The sequence below is a fragment of the Piliocolobus tephrosceles genome, chromosome 17, assembly GCF_002776525.5.
Source record: "Piliocolobus tephrosceles isolate RC106 chromosome 17, ASM277652v3, whole genome shotgun sequence".
Lineage (NCBI taxonomy): Eukaryota > Metazoa > Chordata > Mammalia > Primates > Cercopithecidae > Piliocolobus > Piliocolobus tephrosceles.
In genome coordinates, this window is record NC_045450.1 from 66,820,071 (window position 1) to 66,829,863 (window position 9,793).

The window sequence follows — 9,793 nt, forward strand, 5'->3', positions numbered from 1 at the left end:
TCCTAAATTATAAAGACTTCTCAGACACTGGGGTTGGGAATGGGGAGGGGAAGAGAGAAGGGTGTCCATGGTTGTGTGAATACAGAAAAGGAACGTCTCAAACGACCACTGTGTTTCCATCTTTGGAAGATTGCCTTAAGTACTCCTAATACCATTTACAGGGCGCAGCCACGTGCTGCCTGCAGGGCTCTGTGCTCAGTAATCCCATGGGCTGCTCTGGGAGGTAGGCAGTGTCTTCCAAAAAGTTATTGACCATTTTACATTCTTCTTTATTTTTGTACTAAGTCAACCAAATCTAGGGTATGTTTTATACACTTTACAGCATATGTCATTCAGCACCAGCCACATTTGAAGTGCCTCATGGCTACATGCAGCTGATGGTTACTTTATAATTCCTGAGAGGACTCTATAATCCCTGATTATAATGCTATAATCCCTGAGAGTAAAGGACTGCATCTCACACCAAGAGAACCAAGTGTGCTCAGACCCATGCTGACATGCCCCGGACTGGTTGCTGCAAGCATCCATGCACAGCTGCCAGATCCCTCACTATGTGAAAGCGCCTCTTTTCCAGAGTTACATGGATGAAATGATACTCAGAAGGCTCTGTGCACTGTAGACAATTGTCATAACATCTGACTCACCTGTATGAATGACCATCTACTCAGATTGCCTCATGGCAATGAGGAAGTAGAGACTGAGCCCAGGTGTCACATGCACAGGTACCTTTCAAGATGCAAGACTGAAAACGGTTCTGAAACAGGATGTAGTACTGAGCAATAACTGATCATGATCAAGACTCATGAGCTCTTCTGCTGGGCCCTGTCCAACCTGTTTTTCATGTATTCACTCATTCACTCATCGGGATACAAACTAACACAAATTTTAAAGTGGATACTCTTATTAGCTCCATTTCTAAAAGTTAAAGGATTTATTTTGAAATCAGTGCAGATTGCATGCAGTTACGAAATGTAATACAGAGAGATCCCTTGAGCCCATGATGCAGTTTCCCCTGATGTGTCTTGCAAAACTCTAGCACAGTCTCACATCCAGGAAATTGCCACTGATATAGTCAAGGTACAGAACCTTTCCATCACCACAGGGATCCCTCACCGTGCCCTTTTATAGTCACGTCAACCACGTTTCTGTGTCCCTAGCCCTGGCAACCACTGATCTGTCCTCCAGTTTTCGAATTGTGTCAATTCTGGAATATTATTTTAATGGAATCGATTGAGCATGTGAGCTTATGGGACTGGCATTTTTCACTCAGCATGATTCCTCAGAGATGCATCCAATTTGTTGCATCAGTCCCGTTTTATGGAGAGGAAAATCGAGGCACAAAGAGATTGTGTATCTTGCCTTAGATCACATAACTAGCAAGTGCAGAAGTTGAAATTTGAGCCTAAGAGATCTCTGGAGCCTGAATTATGCTCTTAGCAACTCTGTTATTCTGCTTCTTTGCAACAGTTTATATGTCTTCCTATTGGTAACTGTCAAAAAAAGAAACGCAAAAACAAAAGAAGTGTTAAAGCTACCAGTGTTGAAAACACTCTGTTAATGTCCCGGGGCTGCTGTAATAAAGCACCACAAACTTGGTGGTTTCAAACAACAGAAGTTTATTTCTGGAGGTTAGAAATCTGAAATCAAGGTGTCTGCAGGGCCATGTCATCCAAAGTCTCTACAGCGGGAACCTTCCTTGCCATCCAGCTGCAGTGGATGCCAGCCATCCTTGACGTTCCCGGACTTGTGGTGGCTTCACTCCAATCTCCACCTCCCCTTCCTTCCTTCCTTCCTTCCTTCCTTCCTTCCTTCCTTCCTTCCTTCCTTCCTTCCTTCCTTCCTTCCTTCCTTCCTTCCTTCCTTCTTTCCTTCCCTCCCTCCCTCCCTCCCTCCCTCCCTCCTTCCTTCCTTCCTTCCTTCCTCTCTCTTTCTTTTTTCTCTCTTCTTTCTTTCTGATGGAGTCTCACTCAGTCTCCCAGGCTGGAGTGCAGCGGCACAATCTCAGCCCACTGCAGCCTCCGCCTCCCGGGTTCAAGTGATTCTCTGCCTCAGACTCCCGAGTAGCTGGGGTTACAAGCATGTGCTACGACACCCAGCTAATTTTTGTACTTTTAGTAGAGATGGAGTTTTGTCATGTTGGCCAGGCTGGTCTTCAACTCCTGGCCTCAGGCAATCCACTGACCTCAGCCTCCCAAAGTCCCGGGATCACAGGAGTGAGCCTCTGCACCAGGCCTCCACCTCTGCTTTCACATCCTATCCTTCCCTCTGTGTCTGTGTGTCTTCATGTCCAGATTTCCCCTTTCTGTGTCCAGTCACTGGATTACTACCCACCCTACTCCAGTATGCCCTCGTTTTAACTTAATTATATCGGCCGAAACCCTATTTCCAAATAAGGTCACACCCACAGGATCTGGGTCCATGTGCATTTGTGTGGGGACACTTCCTAAAACACCAAACAACTTCATCTTAAGACAGCACTTCCGATCAGTGCTCAGCAGATCTTCCTAAATAGAGAAAAAAGTCTGGGCTTTGGTGATAGATTTAGGTTCAGATCACTATGTATTAGGCTACTTATTAACTAACTGTGGGTTGGGGGCAAATAATGTTTGCAAAACCTCTTCATCTACAAAAGACAGAGGACTGAGTGAGAAAATATATTGAAAGCACCCATTCAGAGTGCCTAGTACACAACAGGCACTTAATTAATGTTATTTTCTTCTTCTGCTGACTAGGTTGTCAACTGACACATTATTACTTCCTAACAAACACACGACAATAAGCCTTGTCTCCTCACAGGTCTGTGGGGTTAGGTGGCCAGGGGGCTCTGTTGATCTTAACTGGGCTCACTTGCATATCTGGGATAGACAGGTTGTTGGCTGAGGCAGCTTGACCCCAGCAGGAACAACTGGGATGACTCAGTTCTGCTTCTCATAGCTTTTATTCTCCAGAGGTCCAGCCTGGCCATTATGTCATAGCAATGACAGAGGCATGAGGGAGAACAAGTGGGATGCACGCAAAGCCCCTGGGGTCTAGGCATAGAGCTGGCACCCCACTATGATCATATTCTATTGTCCAAAGCAAGTCAAGAGACACTCTGCCTCTTCAGTGACAGGAGCTGCAAAGTCACATGGCAAAGGGCATGTATGCAGGGAAAGATGAATAACTGGGGCCACTAATGCAATCAGTCTTCCATGCCTGCAGATTCTTTAGTGGGTTGACATTCCTATGGCTTAGAGGATGAAATTTCTGAATGGACAGTTTGCCAAGTGAGTGACCACATCATCCCATAGCTTCTTGACATTATGACAGTAACCTCCTTGGAGATAGTATCTGGGTTTAGGGAACCAAGGGCTATTTCTGTAAGCCCTTCCATGTTTCCCAAGACCCAGTTAGTTTGGGAGGTCATCCTACATGTGGCCCCAGGCTAAGTTTCCTGGGCCTGAATGAGAACGAAATGAAGGAAAGTGAAGACTTGATGATATTGTAGAGTTGAAGGTATGGAAATTAGTTAGTAGTCCAAGCATCTGCCAATGAGGAGGCCCACGTGACCAATAAGTTGATTTGAAATTTTATTTTATTTTTCATTTTAATAGTTTTTGGGGAACAGGGGGTGTTTGGTTATATGGATAAGTTCTCCAGTGGTGATTTCTGAGATTGTGGCGCACCCATTACCCAACGTGTAATATTCTCTTTCTAATCCCTCTCCCACCTTTCCCCCTGAGTCCCCAAAGTCGGTGGAAAGATGGGAGGAGGGTGAGGAATAAAATATTACACATTGGGTAATGGGTGTATCATTCTTATGCCTTTGTGTCCTCAAAGCTTAGCTCCCACTTGTAAGTGAGAACATAACGATGTTTGGTTTTCCATTCCCTGAGTTACTTCACTTAGAATAATGGTCCCCAGCTCCATATATATACACATACGCACATATATACACACTATATATATAGATATATATATACACATATCACATTTTATTTCGGGCTGGTTCCATATTTTTGTAATTGTGAATTTGTGCTACTATAAACATGCGTGTGCAAGTGTCTTTTTCATACAACGACTTATTTGTTTTGAAATTTTAAAGAACCCGCTATGTGCTAGTTACTATGCTGGGAAGGTGGGGGGGATGGTTACAACAATTAACTAGATGCAGCCCTTACTTTCAGGGATTGTAGCATTATAATCAGGGATTATAGATTACTCTCAGGGATAATAAAGTAACACTCAGCTGCATGTAGCTGTGAGGCACTTCAAATGTGGCTGGTGCCGAATGAGATATGCTGTAAAATGTAAAATATACCCTAGATTTGGTTGCCTTAGTACAAAAATAAAGAAGAATGTAAAATGCTCAATAACTTTTTGACTGAAAATTCAGTATAACGATAGTCACGCCAATTATCGTCACATGCACATTGAAATGCTAGCATTTTGGATATACTGGGCTAAACAAAATATATTATCAAAATTAACTTCACTTGTTCCTTTTTACTTTTTAAATCTGTGGCTACTAGAAAATTTAAAGTGACATACGTGGCTCACAGTATATGTCTAGTGAACAGTAATGCACTAGACCTTCTACAACGCAGTATGGCAGTTACGTATCGCAGTGAAAAGCCCACACTTTGAATCCAGACTGCCTCAGAGACAAACTTGAAGTCTTGGTTGTACCGCTTGCTGGCTGTGGGATCTCAGACAAGTTACTCTTTCCCTCTGTGCTTCATTGTTCTTATCTGAAGAAAGGAACAATAATATACCTGCCTTGTAGTGAGAGCTGTTATAAATCTGAAATGAGTGTGTGCATATAAAATTGTTAGAGCCTGCCTCATGTACATGGCAGTTATTATTAAGAATGCAATCAGTGCCAACATGTGGCGAGGGATAGGCCATCTAATCCAACCAGTGAGTCAGAGATGGCTTCCTGGAGGTGACGTATAGAGGGACACTTGAAGCAAGAACAGGTGCCAGCTGCAAGAAAGCTACTGGGCAAGAGAAGAGGGAAGCAGAGGGGACAGCATTTGTGCAAAGCCTCAGATACAAACTTGGGTGTGTTGTAAGTCACACACTGCTCGGCGGAACTTGGAATGTAACTGTGAGATTGGCAAGGGTCACACCATGAAAAGCTTGAAACCCATATTAGGGAGTTAGGCTTAACCCTGACAGCTTTGAATATTGAAGCTGTAGGAAGGAACACAGTTTCATGGAACACCCAGAAAAAGGAGAGGAAATTCCTGACACTGAGATAATATTCAGCCAGCTATTGACATACAGTCTTGTGTCCCTTAATGATAGGGATATGTTCTGAAAAATGCATCGTTAGGGAATTTTGTTGTGCAAACATCACAGAGTGCACTTACCAACGCCTCGATGAGAGAGCCAACTATATCCCTAGGCTGTGTGTTATAGCTGATTGCCGCTAGGCTACAAACCTGTACAGATGTTACTATACTGAATACTGTGGGCCATTGTAATACAATGGTCAGTATTTGTGCATCTAAACATAGAAAAGGTAATATGCTATGACTTTATGACAGCTATGACATCATTAGGCAGTAGGAATTTTTCAGCTCCATTATGATCTTATGGGACCACTCTCATATATGTGGTTCATTATTCACCAAAAATGTTATTATGCTGTACATGAGTGTATCTCTCTCCCTATCTATCTCTATCTCTTTCTAGCTCTGTGTCTCTGTTTTTATCTCTATCTCCATCTCTATCTCTACCTTTAGCTCTCACTAACTTTTCAGTCTTTCCCTTATTATAGGATTCTGTCTCTCAACCTCGAAACAGGATCAGGTCTCCCCCTCTAAAACAAACTTCCTTTGATGCCATTCCCTCCACCAGCCTAGAAAGAGCAGTGTTCAATTCAGCTTAATAAATATTCACTGAGAAACTACTATATGCCAGGACTTAGGCTCTACATGAATGATAAAACAATGAATAAAAATGATTAGGTCCCTGCCCTTTTTGAGTCCACAAGCTAGTGGGGAAATAACCAATGAAACAGCAAACAAATACACTAATAAGTATATACCAATTTCAATAATTGCTGGGAAAGAAATAAACCAGGAAACATGAGAATCAAAGAAGGCTTACTTGTGTAGAATAGAGTGTTGAGTAGCTACGGCCTTCAAAATGCTGTGTAACAAACCATTCCAAAATTTAATAGCTTCAACAACAACCATTTATTCTCACATCAACAGGGGGTCTGCTGTTGAGGATGCGTGCAGCCTGGCAGTTCTGCTTTAAGCTGTGGATTGGGCTCAGTTGGTTTAGGATGGCTTGCCTCAACTTGGATTCCTTCTGGGGAGCAGGCTAAAGGCGTAGTGGCTACCCAGCAGAAGCTCTTCTCATGGGAAAAGCGTAAGTACAAAAGGAAAGTGAAAACACATGATGCTTCCTAAGACTTACAGTCAGAACCTACATACTGTCACTTCCACCTAGATTCCATTAGCCAAAGCATGTCACATGGCCAATCCCCAATCCAGAGATGGGAAAGTACGTTCCACCCATAGAAAGGGTGTGGAGGCAGGGAGCAGGTAAAGAACTGAGGATTAAATTTAACCTACAATGAATGGTTATGGAGGACTTCTTTCAGGAAGTGACATTTAGGCTGAGAACAAAGGTTGATAAGGAATCAGATGTAATCATTTCTAATAAAGATTTTTAAAATTAAGTAATATTTTAGATACAATACACACACACACACATGCACACACATCTTAAGCATATGGCTCAATGAGTTTTGAGAAATTCTTACACCTGCGTGGCCCACACAAGAGAGAATGGGGGGTCAAGGTTCACTTTTTTTTTTTTAAATAAGGATATTCAGTTGTTCCTGCCCCATTTGTTAAAAAGACTTAGCCACCAAATTGCTGTGATGCCTTTAAAAAAAATGTTACTGACCATATAGATGTGGGTGTATTTCTGTACTTCTTATATTCCATTCATTTATTTGTCTATTCTATGCCAGGCTATATGCTGTTGTTTATTTATTTTTCCTCTTTTTCTGTCTTGTATTGGATGAATTAAGTTTTCTTTGACCTTCTATTTTTAACTTAACCATAATCTATTTCAGTTCCTTTAGTGCTTACTCAGAACTTTAACATGTACATTTAAATGTTATATTTTTAAAAATCATATCTATATAAACTTGTATTTTAGGTCTCCTTTTAAATAAATCGAGGACGTAAGCACAGTTTAACCCCTTAAAATGCTCCCCTCCTGTCTTCCATGTTAATTTTGTCTTTGGTATTATTTTTAAAACCAAATAATTATACAATTTACAATAGTTGTATATTTAGATTATTTTCCAACTAATATTTGCTGATTTCTGTCCTCACTAATGCTTCTTGCACAACACAACTGTCTTTGTTTTCCTAAGCTCATTCTTTAATACTGCTTACAGAAAAGGTCTGTGAGGAGTCATAGATCTTGGTCTATGTGTTTGTGAAAACAAATTTCAACCCAGAATTCTATACCCAAATGAACGATCACCAAGGGTCATTCCATTTCAAAGCATAGGTTCAAGGTCCAGTTCCTAAAGAATTTGCTTGTCTAGATACCCACATGCGCCACAAGATTTTTATTTCTGCTTACTACTATGGCTAAAATCCCCCATGGCCGCTTGTCTGTTGCTTTCAGATTTGGCTATACGTTTTTAAACTTGAGAAGTACTCAGCACTTTCTTAGTTCTCCACTGTGAGTGGGCATTTTTAGAATTAGAAACAATGCTATCCAGACTGAGAATACAACAAGTGCATAATGTGATCAGAGGTTTAGAGAGAAGGCCATGTGATTGTAGTGTAGTGAGGGAGAGGGAGAGCCTGTAGTTGGGGAGACAGGCCGGGATCACACAGGGTCGGGATAAGGAGTTTGGAGTGTCTTCTCTTTGTAATGGAAACGCATAGAAATATTTTAAGCAGGGAAATGGCATGATCAATTTCCAGATTTATAAAGCACAGTAATTTGGCGTTTACTGCTGGCTTTCTCATTCTCTTTAATTATCCAGCTTCTGAGAATTCCTAATTTTACTTTCATATACATATGTCTGTTTCCACAGCCTCCAAGCACTTACGTTTCAAGAATGCTTTTCACAATATAAATAACAGTTTCCACTATTAGTCTTCAGACAGTAAGAAATAAAGTCAAAGCACTGGCTTCACCCTGAGTTATAAATTGCATGACTCATAGGAAGCAAAAATGTAATTTGCATTCGATTTGGCCAAGTTTTTGTTGAATTAAAATGTATCAAGTAATTATTCAAGAAATGCATGAGAAGAAAAAAAAGAGAGATGGAGCAGAGATACACAGATTAAAAGAGGATTAAAAGAAACATCAACCAGCCACAAAGTAGAGACCTTGTTTGGATCATGACTTTAAAAAACTGTAAAAAAAATTAGATAAATAAATTAGACAATTTGAAAATTGAATCCTTACTGGATATTTTATGATATTAAGAAATTGTTAATTACTTTAGATGTGATAATAATACTGTGATTATTATTTAAGGGTCCTTATTTTTTATACATATATAGTGAAATATTTTCAGATAAAACTGTATGACATCTGGGATTTTATTTAAAATAATATAGAGTGAGATATGTGGGTGGAGGTAGAAATGTACCAAGATGACTGCGAGTAGATAATTTTTGAAGCCTAGAAGATGGATATATGGAAATTTATGATACTAGTAGTTTTTCTACTATTGTATAGGGTTAAAATTTTCAATGATAATTTAAAAAAATTAAAAGCAATTTTAATGCATTCAGTAAGAAAACTTAAATTTAATTAATATGAACTTCCAGATAAAAATGTCTGCAATATTTCTCCTTTCCAATGATTCTCTTCTTGATTTCATATATTAATCATCCATCCCCATTTATACACATACCCCATCACAAGGGATGTGTGTATCTATCCATCCATTTATTTCATCCATCTGTCCAAGCTTTTATCTATCTATTAATCTGTCTGTCATTCGTACATTACCAATAGCTATTATTCAAATGTCTGGTTCAGAGTTGCTGTCTTGATTTGAGATCCCCCAGAAGCTGACCTGGAGATGAGGATTCATGTGCCAGCAGTTCATTTGGAGGTGAAGGAAAAATTTGGAGGGGAGTAAAGAGAAGAGAAAGCAGTCTTATAAGCTGCCTTATCAAGCAGGCCAGCATTGAGGGCAACTGTAGCTTAATCGCTAGGAAAATCCTATGAAATGGTGTTAAACACACATCTCTGAATTTCTCCACGTGATGGGATGTTTTGATATCAGTTGGGTTGGTAATTGCTTGAGGGTTATTCCCAGAAAATGTTAAGTCTCTGGCCACCTAAGAGATATTTAGAGAGGGTATGACAGCGATGAGAACCTCTTTGTTCCTTCTGATGGCTCTTTCCTTCTTTCTTTCTTTCTGTTTATTTCTGTTATTACCTCTCTCCCCCTCCCTTTCTTCTTTTCTTTCTTCCTGTCTTCTTCCCTTTCCATTCATTTCTTTATTTTTCTGTTTGGTCTTCAGCAAGAAAATAAAGAGTAAACTAGGCAACAATGGATTCTTTAAGAGTAACTGAAGATAGATAAATCAGAATTTTACAATAAAGATAGTACTGTTAAAGTTGTCAGTATAAAAGTAAAGTCACATGGCCAGGTGCTGATGCTAACGCCTGGAATCCTAGCACTTTGGGAGGGTGAGGCGGGAGGATCGCTTGAGCTCAGGAGTTCCAGACCAGCCTGGTCAATACGCTGAAACCCTATCTCTACTAAAAATACAAAACTTATCTGGGTGTAGTGGCACATGCC